This window comes from Carettochelys insculpta, chromosome 10 (assembly GCF_033958435.1).
Source record: "Carettochelys insculpta isolate YL-2023 chromosome 10, ASM3395843v1, whole genome shotgun sequence".
In the NCBI taxonomy this organism is placed as follows: Eukaryota; Metazoa; Chordata; order Testudines; family Carettochelyidae; genus Carettochelys; species Carettochelys insculpta.
Window position 1 is genome coordinate 36,538,026 of NC_134146.1, and position 23,721 is coordinate 36,561,746.

Consider the following 23,721-nt stretch of genomic DNA (forward strand, 5'->3'; position numbering starts at 1 on the left):
TGTCAAAGAACCATCTGCACTTCTGTCTTCTTTGTGGTCTTTCTGAATGCTCTCCTTCAAGCATCAGGTCTCCGGCCTTCCCTCCACCTCTTTGGCTTGGATTCTGTATTTCTCCACTCTGTATCGGAGTATGAAGAAAATACACAATATCATAACATCTGGCTCAGCAAAATTAAGGCTGTACACATTGTCCAACAAAGACCTTAAGATGATGGCAAAATTCTTTTGTGTTTTTTATTGTTTTGTAAATTGATCATTTGGCTCTAGTGCAGGCTGGACTGTACCCTGGGCTGCAACTGTTATCCTAGTAGCTATTTCACATGTCACATTCCTGACTGAAAGGACCTCCTCTAAGGGTGAAAGGATGGGCCCATTTGCATGCCCATTCAGATTTTGGCCTTTTCACTGAGATTGCTAGCCAGGGTAGGGACATGGGAGACAGTTGCCCTGGGACATGATGAATTAAAGGGGTTGATACTCAGCAGTGCTGTCACTGCTACTGAGGCAGCAGTGGTGGCTGGGGCTGAGAGCTGTCTGCCCTTAGCCCTGCCCTTTCCAGCCAGGGCCACACTTTTTTATGGGGGACCACAGCCAACCCTCCTCACACTGTCTAGTGCCTGGTGATGTCTGTTGCCAGCTCTGAGCAAGGGAGCCAGTGTGTGATAACTGGTGGCTTTTACGATGTAGTCTCCTTTTCAACAGCAATCAATCAGAACACCAGTTGATTTCATGAAGGCCATTGAATAATGGCTGCTTTTTTATTAAAGCCAGTTTTGTAATGACTTCAGTTACTGCTATATGTAATACAAACCAAGGAAAAAAGCAACTCTTTTGTACCAAGTACATTCTATGCACCCCGAAGCCTATTTCCTTTACTGGTTTTCCATTGTCTGGCATTCACAATATGCCCAATGCGGTAGCAGGGCAATTATGTACCTTTCCTATCTAAGCCATTTTAAACTTAAGGTTCAATGCTACTTCCATTTGGAAAAATATTTGTACCAGCCATTTACAAGGACTTTACAAGCCACAATAGGCCAAGATCTCTCAAATTTACAATTTATTGTGACTAAATCTTGCTGGCACTGAATGAAAAAGTTTAACTATCACATACAAATACCAATGACAATATATATCTTTCAGTCTCTACAAGTAAATAAATTGCTGATCAATTTAAAAACATAGCCAGGCTGCATTATAGCCAGCTGATCAATTTGCAAAACAGGATAAAAACCAAAAAAAATCTGCAATCACCGTAAAGGTCATCTTGTTGGAATATGTGCACAGCCTTAACTTTGCTGAGCCAGATGTTATTCCATTGTATGTTTTCTTCGTACACTTTAATAACCTGGGATCTAACCAATAAGAGAATGAATGAATACAGTCAAAGTCCTGAAGGGTTGATTACTGACCTTACATGTAACAACAATGAGGTCTTCAAATGCTGGTGGAACTTCTCACTTTGCAATCTCTCTGGGTGTCACTGTTCTCATAGTCTGCATCTTTTGTAGACACACACATATGTGCTTCAAATGCTCTTGTAGTTAATGTAGCAGTTAAAAAACAATAGCTTTGTAATACCAGGCCAGTCTGGTGTAATGTAGTTCTGATATGGAGCAAGATATCAAGCCAAAAACGCTTGTTCTCAGTGCAACACTTGCACAGACTCAGTGTCTCTTTTCATATCTTTTTTTCCCTCTGCAATGTAAGATAGTAATAGTCACTAGCCTACTTGGAGTAGTGTTGTGAGTAATAGTTAATCTTTGACCAGGTAATAAGTATTAGGTATAAAGAGGAAAGCAATTCAAAAGTACTGATAAATATTGCTGCAGTTTTAATAATGGCTGTCAAGGATTGGAGTGGGAGGAAGTCATGTCTGCATAACACCAGTGTCCATGTGTCTGTGAAAATATTCACTTTACCCATGGTTTAAGGAAGTATAACATTTTAAACAAGGATTTGAAAGCTCTGGGAGTATCCAGGCCTTTTTCTCCTCCCTTGATGCCACACTAGTTTATTTTAGGCCTAGATAGGGCAACGAGGGGCACATAATATATTAGAGTAAATAGTTTAGATATGTTAGGTTCAGTAGATTACCAGTGCCATGCCTTCAATGCCTTTGGGGCAATGATACCAGGCTGCCTCAGTGCTCCACTGAATCGGAGGGAGTCCAGGTTCCAGTCTAGTGTTTGACAGCTTGCATTGTTGGCCCATGCTATCACAGGTGCCAGCTCTGGGGCTGAAGCACCCCCTGGGAAAAATTTAGCAGGTGCTTAGCAGCCAATCATCCCCATCTGTCCCCTTTCCCAGTGCCTCCCACCTGCCGGTGACCCTGCTGATCTATTACTTCCCTCACCCTCCCAGTGCCTCCTGCTTGCTTCAAAACCACTGTTTTGTGGAATTCAGAGGCTCCAGGAGGGAGATGGAGGAGTAAGGACACCTTATGCCCAGGGGAGGAGGCAGAAGGAGGCCAGTTACAGGTTTTGGAGGGTGGGCATAGCTTGAGGCAGATGGGGTAGGGTGTTGAGTACCTCCAGTGAAAGCAGAAGTGGGCACCTATGCAAGCTGTATTTTGGTTGTGGGAGGGAGGGTGTTTTGATGAACAGGATGTGCAAAAGGGACAAGAACACAAAGCACTCAAGAAAAATAAACAGGGCCAGGGATTTCCCACATATGTGTGTGAAGTTGAAGTGAAGGAGAGTAAGAGGGCAGGTGGATAAGATAAACAGCAACAGCATTTTCACATATCATTTGAGCCTAGTTCTCATGGCACCACTCCCTGCTACAATCAACTGCTTCACAAAGCAGCCATTTGGCATACATTTAATACAAAAGTAAACATCTCAAGATTATTAACAATTGTGAAATACTGTTATCTCTCACCTTGAAGTACCATAAGTACCTGGAATGAAAGCCTGATCCAGTGGAGTCAATGGCAAAACTCCCATTGACATCAGTGTGGACAGGATTTCATGCGTGGTATCCCTGCTTGCTTCTTCTACACAGCCAGTCAATGCTAATCCTCCATTCAAGAACACCTGCAGTCATTGACATAGTCACAGCAAAGTAACTAATAGGAAATCGACAACGCCGCTGAAATATTTTTCATGGGAAAGTGCAGCCCTAAGGGCATTTGTGTGCATAGCTTAAAAACTCTGGTTCATATTATGAAGGAAACCTGAAGTGTTATTACGCAAACGACGGCATCATGAATACTTTTCTTTGAGCATGTCTACCCAGCAACTGGGACTTGTATTTCAGGGAATTAAAAGCACTAGCTCTGCTTGAGGGTTTGACCATGGTGGCACAAGCAGCAGCTCAAGGTAGCCTCCCCAGGACAATCCTGCCCGACTGCCTGGGTGTGTACTCAGGCAGTTAGCATGAGGGGTACCCAACACACCAGAGCCATGCTGCTGTTTTTAGATTCTTGTTCAGTGGTTCTTAACCTGGGGTGCACACACACCCTGGGGGTGCAAGACATGCCATTTTTTTTAAAAGGTAAATCATTGAAAACACAAATTAAGCACAGACACCTAAGTACAATTACTTTGCATCATCAAATCTATGTATTTACTAACATTATACATTTTGAACAATTGCTGCAATATACAAAAAAATTTATTTCCAAGTTTTTAAGCTAACTGTAGTGAAATTATCTCTACAAAATACAGTGTACTGCCATGTTGCAGGGTATTTCTGATGCATGCGCAGATGATGATGTGGTAGCGCAGCAGCTGTGTTTGAATTCAGTTAGCTAATTGTTAGGGCATCAGTTACAGTTCACTTCCACAGCAAAACTCTACAACATCTCTGGGTAGTCCTTGAGTACTTTTGTATGCCTACTGTACTGCTATTTGTGGTGAGTAATAACATAAAACATTTACATATATTTAATATGCACTTAAAAGTGTATAGGCCCCCACAGCTCCATTTTTGATAAGGGGTGCAAGAATATATGTTGAGAACCACAGGAGTGCAGGCTCTAGTAAAAGTTAAGAATCATGGTCCTAGTTCAAACAGAGCTCCTGTGCCTATGTCTACTCACATTGCCATTTATACTTCCTAGCTGTTGTGCAGCTGCACTTTGTTATCCACCATATCTTACCAGCCCCCAAAATGCCTGGTCCTTCTCAGAATGAGGACAATGGAAAACTACTTAAAGTTTAAATGACTATGTTTTGACCACAATAATTATGCAAAAGAGTAACTACACCCAAAGGGAAAAGACACTTCCTCCACCTCCATTTCTGTATCATATATCTTAGGCACATATTTTCTTTGTTTCTTGGTGCAGCTCCTTGGCATGTGAGCATCATCACAAAAATGGCCATTCATCAAAGTTGGAAAAGTTAGATATGGGGCTATACTTACTGGTAAGGAAAGGTTGGGGCAGGGATTGTACCAGGATTCTTTTATTACTACTGGGATGAAACTATGCATGTCCCACCAATGACAGTTTTTGAATTTTCCTGAATATTCCCTAAAAGTATAGATAAAATCAGGCATTTTTCAGAATACCAGAAAGTCTTATCATCTACCCATTCAATTTTATCATCTGTGTATCTACCTGAGACATTTTTAATGCCTCCATCAGTGCAGAGGCTAGGTACCCTAACTGTTCTGTCTGTGGTATACCTAATCAGTGGAGTGTTCCTACAGGCACTGGGGAATATACACATAGGGATAACTTTTAAAAGAGAGCAGAGCCTGCCCGCCTTGCCCCGGCCCAGTGCTAATGAGCATGGAAGAGGGGATTGGGCCTGTTGCCCTGTTTAGGAGACACTATCAGTGTGTAAGTCCATGACAGCTAACTTGTCTCTTGCACTCATGAAGTGTGAGCACCATAGTCTGATTGTACTAACATGAATATCCAAACAATGGCTAAGTGCTCCTTGTGTCCCTAACTTCCTAGCCTGACAATAGAAAAGCAGCCACAACTTGGCTACTCATTTCACCTTTAATAAGGACTCTCTCCACTCATCCCCTACCCTAAAGCCCCCTTTGCTGAAAACAACATCCAGAAACGTCACACTGATTGCAAAAATAGCCTTCCTCATGGAGGATCAGTTTAACTAAACACTACTGAGCCAAACGAAGACTGTTTGTACTACTCTGTTTCATTAGTAATCGAGGAGTAAAGTTACACTTCGAAGAACATTCATCAATCAGTAGGAAAAAGTACACACATCAAATTAAAACTCCAAAAACCACTACCTTAGGGCTTTTTCCTTTTATAAGCAACATTTGCTTCCATTGAAAACAGAACTACTTGTGCAGGTGGTTATTAAATACAACCAGCTGCTGTATGGAAATGCAGTTTTGGAAAAAGAATCCTGAAAAAAGAATGCCGTGGGCATGGAATAAGATTCTATACTGTACTGATTCCCTGTGCCGCATAGGAGGGGCAGAAGGACATCAGAAATAATCAGTAGTGGGATTTCTATTGCATTGGTCCAAGTAAACATGCTGGCTTTGGGTAAAAGGAAAATGGATCAAGAAAACAAACATACCTACTTTGCCTTGCAGAAAAGTGTGTGTGAGGGATAGAGCTGATTAAAAGCTGATTCATCTTTCAGAAAAAATAGGAGTGTCATGGTACTGCCAGGGTGTAGATTAAGCTGGGTTATCAATGGCACAGGTTAAAGCTACACTGGAGCTAGTCTAACTCGAGTGGCAGAGTCTTCTACTCAAACTAAAAATCTCCTTGATCATGCATACATGTTTCTTTCTTTCTTCTCCACTTTATTCTTTTACTAGTCCCCGTGGAACACTACACAGGCTGCAAGTCCCCCATTTTTATCACTGCCATCATTACTCTCATCCTGCATTTGAACTTTTATGTTACATTCTTCATCTTCAAAGTTCTCTCAAAGATGGCCACAAACTAAATACTCCTCACAGATAAGCACGATTCTCGTCACTATACAGAAGAGAATCTGGGGAGGCCTATACAGCTTACCTGTGTTCCCCAAGGTCACAAAGGGTTAGGCACCAGAACCAGGCGAATCCAGCTGCTTTGCCTGTCTGGGCAATCACTAAAGTTGTACCCAGGACTAGGGATGAAGGAGCACACACAGCAGCCTATGGAGTGACAGTCCTGACTGTGAGGGCAAAGCGCTGGTGGCAGCAGCAGCCTGCTAACTCTTGAGAGAGGCAAGATCCAGAGAGAGAAAACAAGAACCAGAAGCCTGGGCATCCCATGGCAACAGGAGGAAAGGAACAGAAGCCCGGAAAGCCAAGGATAACAAATGACTGGAGATTTGGGGAGAAAGGAAAGGGAAGAATATAAGCTTGGGAATCCAGGGAGACAAAGTCTGAGAGCCAGAGAGGGGGAAAAGAGAAGCCTATAGAGCTAATGAGAGGAGAGGAAGCCTGGAGATCCTAAGGGGAAAAGTAGAGGCGGTGAGAGGAGAACTGAAGCCAAGGACACAGGGCATTTGGAGGACCGCACTGCTGGTGCTAGTGTACATATGTAGGGAGTCAGGGATTCTGGTATTTCAGCTTAAGTAAGCATGGATTTATCAGCAGCTCATACTAGGTGGGAACTGAACTGTTATTGGTTGGCCAAATGCCACATTTGTCACTGAAGCAAAGGAAGTTTTCTCTATTAAAGACCCCTGAATTTTGTCCATATTTGTCCAGTGCCAACAATGTGCTAGACAATTAAAGAAAGATAGATACCAATGCTGGACAACTATAGTCCAGGAAAATAACACAAACACCAATGATGGGACAGTGAAGATACATATGTATCATGTTAGTTACACCACATTTTTTTCTTTCTACAGGTTGAACCTCTCTCATCTGGCACTCTTGGGACCTGACCAGTGCTCAAAGAGAGAATTTGCTGGACCACAGGAAGTCAATATTGTCTGCCACATTACCAAAACTTCCATGCTTACCAAGCCTTTAGAAGACATTTGGGGTAAATTACAGCAAAATAACAGCACAGAACACTATGAACCAAGACTTGCGGCTGTAAACAAACTTTATGGGATCGCAGGAAACTTGGACACTCCAGGATAAGTGGTCATCTGGCTAACTGAAATCATGCCGGATCATGGATGTTGCCAGTGAGTTCAAGAGTTCCATATTAGGTTCAACCTGTACATACATCTTTAACTCTTCTGGGCCGTGACAACTGAGGTGAATAAACTTCACGGAAGCTGTGGCCATTGAAAGAGAATAAAATCTTGTTTCATCATCAGACCATAGTACTTTTCTGTCTAGTTCAGTATCCTGTCCTAGACAGTGGCTAATGCCAGATGCTTTAGAGAAAGAAGTAAAATTCCTCATAATGGACAAAGCAGTATCAAAAAGCTAGTTTTTCAAATAAAATAAACAATTGCAATTTAAAAATATTATCTTAGCAGAAATGTGATTATGATTTGGTATTACATGTATTTTCAAAAGAACTAACACTTCATGCTTAAAAAGGCTTGCTCAGTTATGCTTCATTTGTATTCACACCCTGTAACATGAATGTATTTGCCCAAAATTGTTTAGTGCTAAATCTTCATCAGAGAAGTAGACTAATATTTACTTTTAGTGTTCATGATCTGCATGCTGTTGGAACAATATATATTTAGCATTTCTGAAAAAATACAACCATAACTTTTGAAGGGAACAGCTTTATACATCATTCAAAATATTGTTTCCTTAACAGTTAATCGTACACTCTCTAATCATGTGACATAAATCTTTTACCGTAAAAGAGAAAAATGGATGAGTCTTTAGCTTGCAATGTAAAGTCCTCTACTTGACCTTGAAATGTGAAAAAATGCATAGACACCAGTCCTGTCAAGTGCTAAGCATCTGGCCAAGTGCTGAACATTCTGAATTTTCACTGAAGTTACCGGAAATTAAGGAAGCCCAGCAAGTTGCAGGATTAGCCCCCTAATCACTAAAAGCTCTGACTAAAGTGATATAAATATGTTCACTCACTTCACAGATTCAGTCTAACATTAGGGTTACTTTAAAACCAATGCTGTCGGGAAAAATGTTGGATCTATGATATAACTTTGAACCCAGGTCACTAAAATCTTACTGAATGCAGCATCTTCTTTTGGATTCTTAAGTAAGCTAAACTTTAAAAGACAAATATTATGGCAACAAAAATAAATGCACTAATTTTTTAACCTTTTCAGGGAAAGTAATTCCCTTATTAGCTGCAACTAAAGCTTCCTAACTTTCTTTCCCTTTTTGTTGTATCTGTGAGTAATTTCTTCAATCACATTGTTTATAAGAAGTGAAGTTATTCGTAATCATGCCTTAAGAGTATGTACACAAACTGGACATCCTAATAGAGCACCATGTATTAAATTCCTGATTGTTTGACATAAATTCTCTCTCTCTCTTTTACTCAGACAGGAAGCTTCCCATTTATTTACGAAGAGGTTAAGACCCTCGTCATGTTCCTAACCATATGCCTAAGTGCTAACATATATTAAGTAAATTTAGAGCCTCTTCTGCATAGGAAACAAATTAAACTGGTTAAACATGGAGAAAGAATAAACGTAATCTATCTTTTGTCATGTTTATGATATCAAAACGCATCTCATGTGAATGTTCCAATTTGGCTGTTACAGCAGATGTGCTCTTATGATAAACCACAACTACAGACAGAGAATGTGACAATATAAATCATAAAGAAGATAAATAATGAAATTCTTTGAAATAACATTGATTAAATATTTAGACATTTGGTTTCTAATCTTGCTTGCACACACAAAATGGCATTCTCATATCTAGCAGTGGAAAGAAATGCTCTCAACAATAATCATTGTTAGGCCACCTAATAAAGTTGAGAGGATTCACTGAGTATACACAACTTGTCTTGCTTTTAAATGCATGTGACCACCATATGCAATGGAGATACAGTGTCCTAGGGGCTAGACTTTGACTTGGGCTATGTACCTGCCTAAGCGATTAAAGGAGAATAAGAATTCTAGTTACACGTACACGTGCCTCTCTCCTGTCCTTTAGTCTGAGCATGTCAGATTAAAGAAGCTGCTAGTCACCCCTTTATTCCCTCCCATACAGCCCGTATGACGGTAGGGGTGAGAAAAGGGTGGAGTCTTGGTTCATTTCCCACTACGTTACGTTCAACGTCACTGTGTTTCCCAGGGTCACTCCTGCAGGGATTGTTTAAGCCCCACCCCTTGTTCACATCTGTGTCAGGAATCACAGTATTCATAGAACCTGGGCCAGAACTGAGGGATGCACTAACAGCACTTACCTCCCTTCACCAGTTTGCTCTGCTGTGTTTTCTGATGAAGGGATATTCACCTTCAGTGATGTTTCCACCTACCTCACCCTTTCAGGCTTTCTGCATATGGAAAGTTGCTATAAATTCAGCTAACATACTTTTCAATGGTTGTGATCAGATTAAAGGACAAGTATCAGGGCCTGGAATCATGTAGTTCTGTAAGTTTCTGTCCTTCAGCCTCACCGTTGGAGAAAAAAAAAAAGAAGCATTAGATATAAAGTGGGTGTAACCAATGCAGAAAAGCATGCCTGTGTCTGTGGACAGCTGCTCTCAGAGGTGTAAACTGCCCTCTGCATCTCATGGCACATTAAAGCTAGCACCCACTGCTCTGGGGCACCCATTGCAAATAACTCTGTGTGTATGTCAGGAAAAGAACAGCAGGATGGACCTTTCCCCAGCCCCCAAACAAGCAGATATATCCTGACTGCCAGAGTAAATATTCAGGTTCTGCCACCAATATTGCTTTTACATTTCCAAGAGGTAGAAGGGATCTCTGCCACTGTTCTATTTGCTACTGAGAAGAAGGGTCCCTGCTGCTATTTCTAAGGCAAGGCAGTATTTCCAGTTCCCACTTCTCTGAACCAGGGGAGGTTCTGTCTGCCATCATCATTCCAAGTGGGGGAGAAGGATGCCACAAACACAGAGCAGCTGGACTTACCACCTACAAGAATTTCCCGGTTAGCTCTTCTGCCTAGCTGCATGAAAGACATCTTTAAAATGATTTTTCCATCACTAGTAAAAAATGAAATTCCCTACAACCATCTGATGAAATTATGGAGAACTCTGTTAGCACTGGGAGCAAGTACATCAAGAAGTAGGCCCCACATCTCTCATGACAGTAGGTTGAGTTAGTCTAGGCAGGTGAATTCCTGGGAAAGCTACAGAAATGGTCCCAATTTTCAAATTTCAGAACCTAAACATAGATACCTCTGGCTAGATGTTCAAAGATTCTGAGCATTCAGAATGCCCAAAGAAGTCATTGCTGAGAAGGGCAGGTACTCATCAATTCTGAGAATCACCCTGCTAAATCAGTTTCTATGCACCTAATCTAGGACCGGGATTTGGGCATCTAACTTTAGGCACCCAAGTTTAAAAATAAGGCTAATGACCAAAGACAAAAGCTTAATTGACGGAGAAGTTTTTTCAAGTCAAAAATCTTCCAGTTATTAGCAATACATCTTTGTGGATGATGATGTCCATGGGCCATGATTCACATCAACCTTTGAGTGGACGCTTTCATTTAATTCTTTCTAAATAGTGTATGGCTCTCTGAATGCCAGAGAACACTGCTTCAAGGACAGGCATTGCTCTAACAGATCTCACCACTGGACCGAGACTTCTCAGTCCAAATCCTAAGCAGTGGGATATGTTTTAAAGGGAAGCCAGCATGCGATCTTTGCATCAGATTCAGCTCAATATTAACACGTTTTACAAGTCAGCTCTACAAGGGACAAAAGAAGGTTGTTTGTCAATAATGCAGTAGTGCTAGCCTGAAGCAATACCACAAAGACAAAATTACTAACACCTCAGTTACAAAACCTCAATAACCTGGTTCCCAAAGTTTCTGGAAACTTGATCACATCCACGCTTTAGCATCAAACTGTAAGTTTTCATGTGCAGAGGAAAACTAAAATCTATGATTAATAGCATACAACACAGATAATCTTGTTCTTACATGGATTTATTTATTTATTTTTAGGGTTCTATTTCCTTTAAAAATAAAGCACCAATTACATTCTAGGAATTCCCAAGCACGGTAGTGTAGGGACAAGAGATTTTAAAAACAAAACAGAGACAGGTACTGCATACATGTTCCCTCCGATGTTTTTTAAAAAGATGAATTGTTACTTTTTTGTTACAAACAAGACTAAAATTTTGCCCACTGAAATCAGGATTCTTACCATTAATTTAATCTGGGACAAGATGGAGCCTGTATTTTGTTACTTTTAAAATTGTTAGAATATTTTGAGAGGAAAGGATCATTATTCATAAGGTACGCAATTGCAGAATTGCTACCAAGTGCAAACTATTTTAGCATACTGTTATTTAATTTTTCAATGAAAAGCAAATGTTGCTATACTTTTTATTATAAATAAGGCAATTGAAATATTAATGCCTAAAAAATGCAAAAACACTAAATTCTCCCTCTCCCCTACCCCTGACTTACACTCACTGTCATCAGTGGGGTTGAAGAGGGCATACACCTCAGTAGAATTTGGTTTATCATCACTCAATTTGTGCAGAATATGCTGATAGCTAATTGAAAGCATAACAACTGCAGTACCTGATCTGCTCCCTTTTTAAAATGCTGTCTTTTAAATACAGGATTTTGCCTACTTGAATAAACTGCTTACTATGGAGGGGAGAGAAGGGTTAACAATGGACTTAGGTCCTTATAAGCAGGTTGCCTTCTGCAAGAGGGAGCTTTCTAGCAAAGGACCACTATTTTTCTTCAGCTAAACTTATTAAAACCAATTAATTCATTGAACAGGCTTGCATCGTTTTACAGTGTCGGGGCCTCTGCTTAAAAGAAATCAATTGTAGGAGTACAGCTGAGAAATAACCACTGTAATAGATGTTTTAGCTCTTGCTTTTACTTTTCTCTGATAGCCCTTAAGGTGGTCAGAGGTAAAAGCTAAAGATGCATTGTAGCCTGAGGGAAGATTGAATGAAAAAAGGGGGGATGGGAGTATAGCTATGCTGATAGACCAATTTCCCACCACTGCAAGTCAGTACAATTGATTGATGAATCCTTGCTCTGTCAAGAGGCAGCCCTTCAGATTTGATCACATAAATACTCATTCAACTCAAATTCTGCTTGACAAGCCTCAGACAGCTTTGTTCTGTCACAGATATCATTGGAAGGAAAATGCTCCATTAATCATCCTTAATTAACTTTACCATCGTCTGCTGGAACCAATATGTTCGCTGGCTAAATCCCTAAGATTTAGCTAGGATTCTGTAGTTATCAAATTGAGAGTAGTTTTTAAAGTCCCTCTCTCTTATTGCTGTTAACTACAGGAAATCTTGTCCTGTGCAGTTTTCAGGAAGTGTCTTGCATTGATCAGGATGTAGACCAATTCTTTGACAGCTTACATCTTCATTCAAAGAAACACAGTTTTACATATTGCTGATTAGGTAACTATGTTCTCTAGATCAGTGAGGATAACAGTAAATGGTGAGTTAGAATAATTTGCTTCCAACACTGTGTGTGTTGCTATCAGGCTGTTAAAAAGTTCACAAAATACTGTTTTGATTTTAAAAATACTGCTAGAATGATGTTAAGGCGTAAGGGTTGTTAAATTAGGTCCATTTGGTTGAATGATGAAAAGAAGTTTTTAAAAGTTGTTCAAATCCCACAGTTTGTGAACAGGGTCTTGAGCCAGGTCCCCTTTCCTTCTCAGAGCAGCCTCACTTTGGCATCAGTATTACCCATGTGACTCGTGTGTGCAAAGTGTGTGGGATCAGAGGTAAAGAGTACAAACATTTGTTTTTATCTGAGGCTAGCCGATATAATTTCCTCATTCATCAGGTTGTGATGAGGCTTAGCTAAAGAACTGGAAGGGGCTTCCAGGATCACCCGCTTAATATTCTACCACCAGATTAAAGAGAAAGGGGATGATTCCCTGCTTCTGGTGAAGTTGTCTGCTTTCTGCATATTGCTTAATTAGCCATCCAAAGATTGGCACTCATAAAAATAACCAGAAAGAGCATGCAAAAGTTAACTTGCCCTATATTGCTGCCTCCTTTGTTATTTTTATTAATAGTAATTTAAATTATTTTTCACCAATAGCAACTTTAAACCTTCACCCTCCAAGGTAATGGAAAAGATCCACTCGCATTTGCTTTAATAGGAATTGGAATTTGCAGGCCTGGGACCTTAATGTGCAAGGTGCTGCACAAAAACAATGAAAGAGAAATCAAGAAAATAGACACCCTAATCCTTCACCCCTCTTGCCTACATGCATATGCATCACTGAAAGGATTTGTCACAGATTCAGAGGAAAAAGGATGTAGAAGTCATGTGATTAAACAGTGAGTGTATCAGTGATGTGAATGTTCTGTAGCTAGGCTTTATTTCATCAGTGACAGAAAGCCTTGTCTTGCATATCCTTACTCATGTGATCAGCCTCTACTATAAGCAGTCCTCCTGAAATAGCAAGTCCATTTATGTGTAGATACACACCTCCTAGAACTGGAAGGGACCTTAGGAGGTCATCTAGTCCAGCCCCCTGCCCTCTCGGTAGGACCGAGCACTATGCCTGACGTGTTTCCCCCTGTCCTTAAATGGCCTCCTCAAGGACAGAGCTCACAGCCCTAGGTGTAACAACAGGCCAATACTCAAACCACTGAGCTAAACCTGGTTGATAGATAGTGGAGTGTATTACACTGTTGAGCAAATCAGCTAGTAAAGACTACTGCTTCTTTCTATGTTAAAGAATTATAGTATTCAAAAGAAAACATCACAGCATGCAGGAAAAAAGTCCTCTGTCCTAGTATCAGTCAGCAATCTGCTCTCTCCTTGTTGAAGTCACATTGTGTTACAATCTCCACCAACCTTGGAGTCTGGTCAATTTGATCAACACTCCATTTTCAACTGAAAAGCAAGTCAGATGAAAATACAAGTGACCATTTCAAGCTGTGCACTTTTAAAAGCCAGCTGGCCCATTTTAGAGTCTCCGGAAACTTGACAGCACAGAATATACTATTTATAAAGGCATGCTCCTGGGTTTAAGTTAGTGCAAATACTACTAGGCCTCTGTATACTAAGCAAGCAAAAAGAAAGTGTAAGAGGTGCCAGTGACACAACAATGAACTGATAATTAAGAATTGAGGCTAAAGACATCTCCACAAGTTCAACGTTAAAGCAAATTCAGAATTCAGAATAGTTCAGTCCGAGCGGAACAGCAGGGACAAGTGGCAATAATTAACTGCTGGAACAGGCCAGGAGAATATAACTACCTGATCTCATACCTCCAATCAAGGACGAAGCAGTGTAGATAGTGTGCCTCAAGAGGTGTACCTATCAGAGGTCAACGGTTGACACCTGCGTGCCTCATTCTTGTGAAAAGTAAGGGAGGATGATGCGAGAGTTTCTCCCATCAATCTTCCTCAGTGAGCACAGCCAGATAAGTCAATAGTAGATATGTCCATTCCAGCTATACAATTGCCGCAACTGGAATTGCATATCTGCGATCAGCTTTGAGGTCTAGTGTAGTGCTTCCCTCAGTCAAAATTCATCTGCAGATATTGCCTGGGTGGTACAGATAAGGTCTGCTTCTAACGTCAGAAAATATTCCAAAGTTTTGAAAAGAAACAGCCTGACTCTTCATGAAAATGATAGGAATTCTTGTATTCAGTGGCCAGAACCCAACACATTTCTTTGGCATGTGCAAGATGCTCAGTAGCATATACATCAGGTACATTAATAAGGCTCTTCTTAACTTCCCTTGTACATGGAACACCCATGGACATAAATCAGCAGTTACACTTATGGAGAAGAGAAGGGAAAAATATTAAAGTAATATAGTCTGTTTTCTATGCGGTACTCAGGAACATTGCCACACAGAACCCCATAGGCGGTACAGTAACTGGCTGCAGGATCTTGGCCTTAGTTTACCTTCCTTATTTTGAAATCTTATCAAAGTGAACAAACATAAAAATCTTAAAGATATTTTGCCTTTAAAGTCTTTAAACACATTTATTATCAAGACCTCCACAAGAACGTTCAGTGCATCATTAAGTCATGAAATAAACTAAACAGGATCAGATGTATAGGGAAAAGCCCTGTAAATGTTCTCTCTCATTACAGAGGTCAAAGACTTCATTATTTTTAACTGATGTCTTATTCAACCCCATCCAAACTTAAATCAGCTTGGGTCTGAACAATTCAAAGCTCTTCTCTGGTTCCCTGTTCTGCAGTAATAATTGACTAGGCTAGACTTTACTTAGGTCAGAAAAAATGGACCCACTTCATATTATTTCAACTAATAACTCCATTCTTAAACCAAAATTTAAGGACTAATCTCTCAAAGCACTGCTTTCTCCTTCCTCTGCCAATCTATACATAACTTCAAATTAAAGGATGGATGTCAAAAACTGTTATTTTCCCCTTAATTACTTTTAAGTAGCTAGGGGACACAGTATGAGGGTTTCTTAGAAGATTTGGGATTCTCTAAAAAAATAAAAATAAAAAAGAGGAATTAAGAAAATCTGAGAAAATGCAGCACAGACTAAAGAACCTAAGCAAAAAACCAGCAGGATAGGGACAGGCTGAAAGACAAAATACTGAAAAATCACACAATGCAGAATCTAATATAGGTTCTGAAAGGATATGGTGAAAATCTTTATGGCAGGTAAAAGACAGATGCCAAATCTATACATTGAACCCTGTCAGATTTGGTCTACACAATAATAATAATACTACCATACTGGCTACATCTACACTAGCACACTACATCGAAGCTGCCTATTTCGACGTAAGAACTTCGAAATAGGCTACTTCAACGCGTATTGTCTACACACCCTCGAGGGCTGGTGCCATCGACGTTCAACATCGAAGTAGCGACGGAGAATGTCGAAAGGAGCCGCGCCGGAAGGAAATGCAGAGCGTCCACACATACAAGTGCTCCCCGTCAAAATAAGGGGCCAGCAAAGCCCCAAGCCACTCCCTTAAAAGGCCCCTCCCAGACACACACAGCCTGCACAGCATGAGATCCACAGAGCTAACAACCAGTTGCAGACCCCGTGCATGCAGCACGGACCCCCAGCTGCAGCAGCAGCAGCAGCCAGCAGCCCTGGGCTAAGGGCTGCTGCATGCAGCGACCATAGAGCCCCGTAGGGGCTGGACAGAGCGTATCTCAACCCCTCAGCTGATGGCCGCCATGGAGGACCCTGCTATTTTGACGTAGCAGGTCACAGATTGTCTACACACACCCTACTTCGACGTTCAACGTCAAAGTAGGACGCTATTCTCATCTTCGGATAGGAATAGCGATTTCGACGTCTTGCTGCCTAACATCGATTTCAACATCGAAATAGCTCACAGCACGTGTAGACGTGAGGTGTACTATTTTGACATTGTGCTAGCTACTTTGAAGTAGCCAGCTAGTGTAGACGCACCCACTATGGATAAAACAAATCAGTATATCAATGTCACCCATTTTTTACTCTGCAAAAATGGGAATATTTGGCAGGCTGTATTTTGTTATTTTAATTTGCATGCACAGAACCAAAAATATTCATCCTATGATTTTATCTTTTTTCTTCTCTCTACAGATACTTCTATGCTTAGGTCCCAGTTCTGCTGCCCTTATCTGAATCACTTTAATGGGAAATTTGCCTGACTAAAAACTAAGTATTTCAGGACTGAGTACAAGAGGAATCACAAACCTTCTTATTCAAATATTAGTCCTTCTTTTTAGTCTTATTGCCAGATTAAGAAAAAAGATGGGGGGACAACTTGCCCAGGAAATAATGATGTTGCTCCTGCTCCTAGTGACATCAGTAGCAAAACTTCCATTGGGTAAAGTTCTGCAAAATCATGAGCAAAATGCATGCATACATTTTGGGGGCTTGGGACGGGGAGCGCTGAAACCATTTGCATGCACACATCTTAGATGCATAAAGCTGTACCTGTCTACTGCTCATTTTATAAACACAAACCTTAGAATACATCATCACAGTGGACGTAATACTCACCTATTGCTCATTCATCATAGGAAAACAAGAGCCATAACAATGGCTTAACTCTACGCCCAATTCAACTTTTCTCCCAGTATATGACTTTATTTTCAACTTATAAACAGTCCTCAAAAACACACAATATAGAGAGTTTAAGCGGTATTTTGATATACACTTAATTTGGGGCTGTATCAAACTGTGAACTATTTATTTTTGATTTTTAAACGTGCAACCTCTACAAAGATTTCCTGCCTACTGAATTCTTCTTTCCCACTTTTCTTTGGTCACTTACAGCCTGGCTTTGGTTTATCCACTCAACACTGAGATTGTTTATTTACATTAACAGTGCTTACTGTGACTCCTTGTGGACTGTTTGTTCAATGGCATGTGGAGCCTCCAAGCTTTTATTCTTGGCAAGTAGTAGATGGGTTCTGAGCTTTTGCGGTTAAATTGTTTATTGATAATAACCTTTTAATTATGGCTGCTGCCTGCCTCCTGTAATTTACTGTAATCACTACTTCTGGGTCATCTTAGAAATGCATAGAACAGGAAGAAACAAAAAGGATAGGAATGAAACAGTTGGGCCTAACTCTGATCCCAGTTAAGTGGGTTTTACAGTCATGATATATAAGAAAGTTAATAAGGATATGCCAGAAATCACCCAAAGTCACATAACTCTCCGACTGATCAGTATTTATATGAACTCAGTAACACTGTTCAACTAGAGCTTTGTCTCACTAGAATCTTAGCATAAGAGAAAGCAACTCTCAAGAAAGCATCAAATTGCAGATATATTTTTGCACCAAATTGCAGTATATTAGCAGATATATTTTTACAAAACTTGGACTCTCCATGTGAGCTGGGCTCAAGCAAATCCACCCCTTGAACTTTGGGAATATATAGGCACTGAAGCCAGCCAGATCCCATACATTTAAAACTATCAAATTTTAATGAGGGCAGCTGATTGTCCTCTAAATTTTCAGGTTTGCTGCTGAAACAAGATGTCCTTACCAGGCACATGGAAAAAGGAGCAGTCTGCCCTTATCTACACTGGTATAATCCTGGGGTAATTTTATACTTAAATTGGCATATCGAGAGCAGAACTGGACCCAAAATATCTTAGTTTGCAGGGTGAAGAAGCCTAGGCAGAAGTATTGATATATAAGGGATTACATTTGTTTCCAGAAACTTTTTTTTCTCATCAGGCTGAAGTCAGGCACGGCAATGGAATTTTCTTTGTGAGTGACAAGGTGGGTGTAGTAATATCTTTTATTGGTCCAACTTCCGTTGGTGAGAAAAAGGGAAACTTTGGAGCCACACTGTGCTTTTTCAGGTCTATGAAAGGAACTTCCAGAGTCACAGCAAAATGAGTGAGAGTTAAAATCCAGAGGGTGAATGCCCTGGGAAGCAAGGTAGAGGTTTGGAGAGTTAGAACCCTCCTTCAGGCTCCCATGTGGTAGTGGAGTTGCTTATTACTTTAGAAGGCTCTGTCCCTTCAGGACACTATGGTGATGATGAAATTGTGGATTTGCCAGCCCATTGCTCTACTGCTCCTGACCTCCAAACAGGGGAGCTGACAGCTTTTGTGGGCCTTCGGGCAAGAGGTACAGGGGGAAGTAGCTCTGCACCCAGAGGGGCAGGATCTGGGCAGCAAGCCCTCAGCGCTGCCCAGAGTGTGGCACTGCTCTGCCCTCCCAGGCCTCCCAGCTATGCAGAACATTGCTCCAGCCTTCCTGTGGTGATTTAAAGGGCCCAGGAATCCAGCTGCTGCAATAGTAGTGGTGGTTGCAGGGCCCTCTGAATCACTGGGACCAGTGGCAACTGCCTTGTTTGTCCCTTCTTTCCACCCCGGTGGGCCTTCCTCCAAAAGCTTCCAGCACTGAGAAATATGAACCTTCTTTAGAGAGCTGATCCCCAGCATTCTGGGAATGCTGACCTACTGCTTGGCCCCTGCACATTCTGGTCCCTCTGCAAGGACCTTCATGACCCTTAGAAACTGGGAACTACAATAAAGCTCAGTTAGTTATTTCAATAAGAGCATTTCCGTGCCCATGAAATTTGGGCTGATCTTATATTTTAAACCACATTGCTCAGTAGAACTCCATTCCTGATGGGTCCCAATTGTAATATTTTGAAATTTTACCCATCCACCAAATTAAGTAAATTTATATTCAGTGGGAAAAGCCAGCATGTTCAACAGCCTAAGAAGCAGCAGTAGGGATAAAACAGCCAAAGGAGCAGGATGGGGAAAACCAGAACTACTCAGACAAGCTAAGCCTATAGATTTGTTTCCATCATTTCAAATCGTTTAACATTGTTATAGATAAATTTCTAACTTCACAGAGCAAACAATTGTGTTTTCATGTTTTAAATAGTTTACATAGTTCCCCCTCTGGAAACACTACAGCTGGAAAGGAACTATATCTCAGTTTAGATATATTTATGGAATTTTGTTCTGTGACCATTTACCCATTTCCTGATCTAAACAATAGCCCCCCCACCCCACCCCTAAGTGCCATCTGCTCATCAGTCTCTCACAGGCATGATCGGTTCTTGTGACTCAGCCAGGCTGTGTACAATTGTCCAAGCAACTCACAATAGTTTGTCATCATTGTTTGGTATAATTGGAAGCAGAAGTATTTATATGCACCCATATAATCCACAAGGACATTTATATGGGAAGTATCTCTTTTAATCTATAGTGCAGCCATTGTAAACCATAATGTGAAAGAATATGCAGATTTATTACATTACTCGCATAAAGATCATTATTTAAAATGGATATATTTTGCATTAATCCAAGCATGCAACATAGTATACAGCTATTTGCACAACATATTTATATGTCTCAGTCATTTTAATTCTGTTTCTGAATCCTAGGAATATCTTATTGTAAACCCACATATGCACAAAATACTATTATAACGTTAATTGGCCTGATTTATAAACCTCCAACTAGACCTCTAACCTTCCAACTACATACATTAAACCAAGAAGTTGTGAGTTAAAGTCATGTCATGGGGACCTGACAAAAGCAAGGAATTTCACAGTTAAGATAAGCTCTACCTCATCCCCTTCTGCCTACCTCTTATAGCATATATGGTATATGTAGAGTCATTGCTGGAGACTTGGGCACAACAAAGGAAGTTAAAATGTCATTTTAGCCTTTACCTTGAATCCTCTCACCTTTCTGGATGTAAGTCAGGCAGTTATTTAAAACTCATTTTCAGTGGTTCAAAATAATATCCCATTGACATGGGATCCAAGACTCCTTCAGACCCAATACATATGTCACATTAGACGGACACCATTCATGTCAACCCTATGCCTAATCTGAAATTTTATAACTCAGTTGTAACTCCCTCTAACCCCCCCTCAAAAAAAAAAAACAAAAACCCAGGGCTTATAACGATAATGTTGACAGACTCTTAACTATACTGTTTCTAGGGGCTCCGGTTTAATATACTGTAGTTCTTCCTCTTGAATGTATTAATTATTTTTCAAAATGGTCATTGCTAAGATTAAGCGTACGTTTTTGAAATGTGTTCATAGGCAATTTATACAGGAGCACAAACATTTTCTTCCCTAGAATACTAATTTGAAAATGATTTACAGGCCATGCCATAGTATACAGCCATCCCCTATTCCAAAGGCTTTCCTCTGACATAACATCAGGATCGTCTCATTTATTAGGAGGACAGTAGCATTAGAAATTATTTGCAAATTGCATGAAGATTCTAGCCTGTGGAATGAGCCAGAATGAATTTGGTAGATTTCAGTTAAAGTGCCAAGAACAATGGTGCAGATGGGTTAGACAGAGCAACAAGTGAATGCACTCGAAAATAAAGATGTCTATATATACAAATATGGGGGCTCTAAAAGACTTGCTGGGCTCCTGGGTAAAGGGGAGGGTGGATGTGTGCTCACAGAAGGGGCAGGACTCTGGACAGAAGGGCGGAGTTGGGGACAGCCAGACCTTAGCGCTGCCTGGACCATGCTATGTTGGCCCATCCCCTACAGCCAGCCTGCAGCATTCCAGCAGTGATTTAAAGGCCCCGGTGCTCTGGCCACTTCTGCTCCTACGGTAGTCGTGGCAGTGACCCCTGACCCTTTTGAATTGCCAGGCTTTGGAACAACTGCCTCCTTTTTTCCCCCCACCACGTTTGGCAGTGTAAAAGTATATTAATATGAAAGGAGAGTAATGTGAAGAGCCAGAAAGGCCAAGGAAGGGTGTTCAGGTTGGAAACACTTCCCAATAGTCACTCCTTAACTTAAGAATATAGGGCCATATGCTGTCACATTTCTGCACCATTATTAGTACCTTATCTGGTGAGCAAAACTACTTATCATGCACATGGACAACAGAATATGGCCCTAGCAAGTTAACAACAGATCACACTGCTTGTAAAGCATTGGCATCATAGTGCACTTTTTATGCATACATACAATCATTCAGCATATGAAAACAACAAAATATTTTCTTACCATGCATCTCCAGTTTCATGCATAAATTCATCTGAGGCCCAATTCTTGTCTTCTCGCTAGATAATAAGGCAAAACTATTGAACCACACAGAAAAAGTTTGGATATAGATTTATAAGAGTGTGTAGCCCTAAATCCTACCAATGGAGACACTGAGGATCCACAAGAGTGGTCTTCACAAAAAACAAAGGAGGAGGGGACACAGGTATGGGAGAGCCATACACACCTATGAATTCAAATTTCAAAACTATGAATAGGAAGGACTGTGTGTTCAATATGTATCACACTCAGGACCTTCATCTTCATATTAAAGTCAGACCTCTCCTAAGGTTTCTCAGGGTGAAACTATTAGATCTGTTGGACAACATACTCATCTCAGTCCCTTACAATGACATACTGTCTCTCATGAGCCAGGCTCAAACTGCTGCTACCAGATGTTCTACGTTTTATAATAAACCAACAGGGCCTAACCCTATGCACCCTCCACTCTCACTGACTTCAAATAGGACAATTAAGACCTGAAAGGTAGCATTTAGTAGTCACAGGAATAGGCCTAAATATATTTAACCTAAGGTGCTTAATGAGAAGGAGAAGCAGTTCAGCATGATATTGATGGCCTTCCCTCCCCTTCTAGATTCCTTTAGTCGGTATCCCAAGAATTACCCACAAAAGAGGAAGGCAAGAGAAGAGAATGATGAACCCCCACTCCATGTGAGTCCCACATACCCTTTGTACCCAAGGTTATGGGACAGCCTGGTGCCTTCTATTGCATGGTATTGTGTTGTGCTTTGTTGTTCTTTGCCCATTCATAGCACTAAACTTTGATCTCATTGGGGCAGATACCTACTAAATGTTTCATTTTCATGAAGTGTTTATTATTCACTATACTACCTGTTATTGCATCTCTCCTTTCTAACTTCATTTTTTAAAAATACATGTGCTTTTGTTTATGTCATATTGTTATTACTTCATTACAATATTTTGCAGTAATTTAGTTGTTTTCTATATTATTACGTGAAGCACAGACAAGTTAGATTTAGTAGTCATTTAAAACTGGTTTGGGAATGATTATATTGTATGTTCTCAGAAAAAAAATAGTTTCATTTCATTTTTCAGTAATGCTTGCCTAATAAAGAACAAATGAAGCGTCTTATGCTGGTTCCATTGAAGTCTGAGACAGTCCTGTCACAGGAACAAATCCTTGGCTGGTAAATGGATGTTGCTTCACTGAAATCATGATGTTCACCTGGAAATTCAAACCCATTTCCATCAGCTGAGTATATGTTCAATAGGGCCAGGATCACATCCTATGGGTTTTTGTTATCTTTTACTCTCCTTAAAATGTTCTGGGATCACTAAATAGTTCATCACTAACACATTATTAAGTGCCTTTGCTTATTAGAGTATTTACTGCAATTGTGGCTTTAGAAGGATACTTAATTGGTCTAGTGTAGAAAATTCAGTAATTTCTTCTGTCAGCTGGGAGACTAACTTCAATAGGAAACTATTCCATCTGCTCCTGCTCAAGATGATATATTTTATTTGAAATAATTTCTTCCGTCTGTGGCTGGAGGGTGAAAACTGACTTGCTCTTATTTATCCCTCTTTTGGGGCAGCATGAATTTTAGACTCATGGAAGTGAGAGACTGATAACAGTTAAACTAGGCAGAGAATGGGCAGGTGCTTTCTCAGTTTCCAGTGCATTTCAAAATATCTTGAATGTGTATGAGTATATATACATACGTATATTCCAGGGAATAGCCACCTTTAACAGGCACTAACAATTTTATCATAACGATAACTAAGCACCACTACTTAGATCACTGTAGACTGGAAATTGGATTGGCTTCAAGTGTACTTTTAGTCTATCTTTGTTAAAAATTTGTAGAGCACCCATCAATATCTGAACACTAGTGCAACCTAGTCCCTACAACCAAGGGACTGCAATATTGGGCACCAATATGGTGATAGCAGGCAGAAGGTGAAGAGGAACTCACAGCTGTAGCACTTGATTGGAATAGCATTGGTGTCATGACACAAACCAATAAAAACAATTGAAGATTAAGAACCTGTCCAATAAACAAAAGACACAGAGGTACATATAAAGATTAAATAAATCCAAATTTTATCCCTGTATATCAGACCCAGAAATTAATTTGCACGGAAGTGCTTGTCAACACACCATATTTCTACTGCTATACCTACCAGTGTACCTGTACCTGTACTAGGTATTATACTGCTACAGGTATAAAGATACCAAAAGCTTTGGGAACATCGATGATGACATT

At 40.4% G+C, this 23,721-nt stretch overlaps 1 protein-coding gene and 1 long non-coding RNA gene across 8 annotated transcripts in view; one reads left to right on the forward strand and one right to left on the reverse strand.

The window, feature by feature from the left end:
- The window catches only part of LOC142018211 (uncharacterized), a 35,844-nt gene extending 27,298 nt beyond the window's left edge, over positions 1 to 8,546 (forward strand). The window contains exon 3 of the long non-coding RNA XR_012646755.1: positions 6,789 to 8,546. This is a non-coding gene — a long non-coding RNA (uncharacterized LOC142018211). The remainder of the gene's footprint in view (positions 1 to 6,788) is intronic.
- Positions 1 to 23,721, reverse strand: part of MECOM (MDS1 and EVI1 complex locus) — a 500,218-nt gene that overhangs the window by 101,717 nt on the left and 374,780 nt on the right. The gene's annotated exons all lie outside the window — the stretch shown is intronic.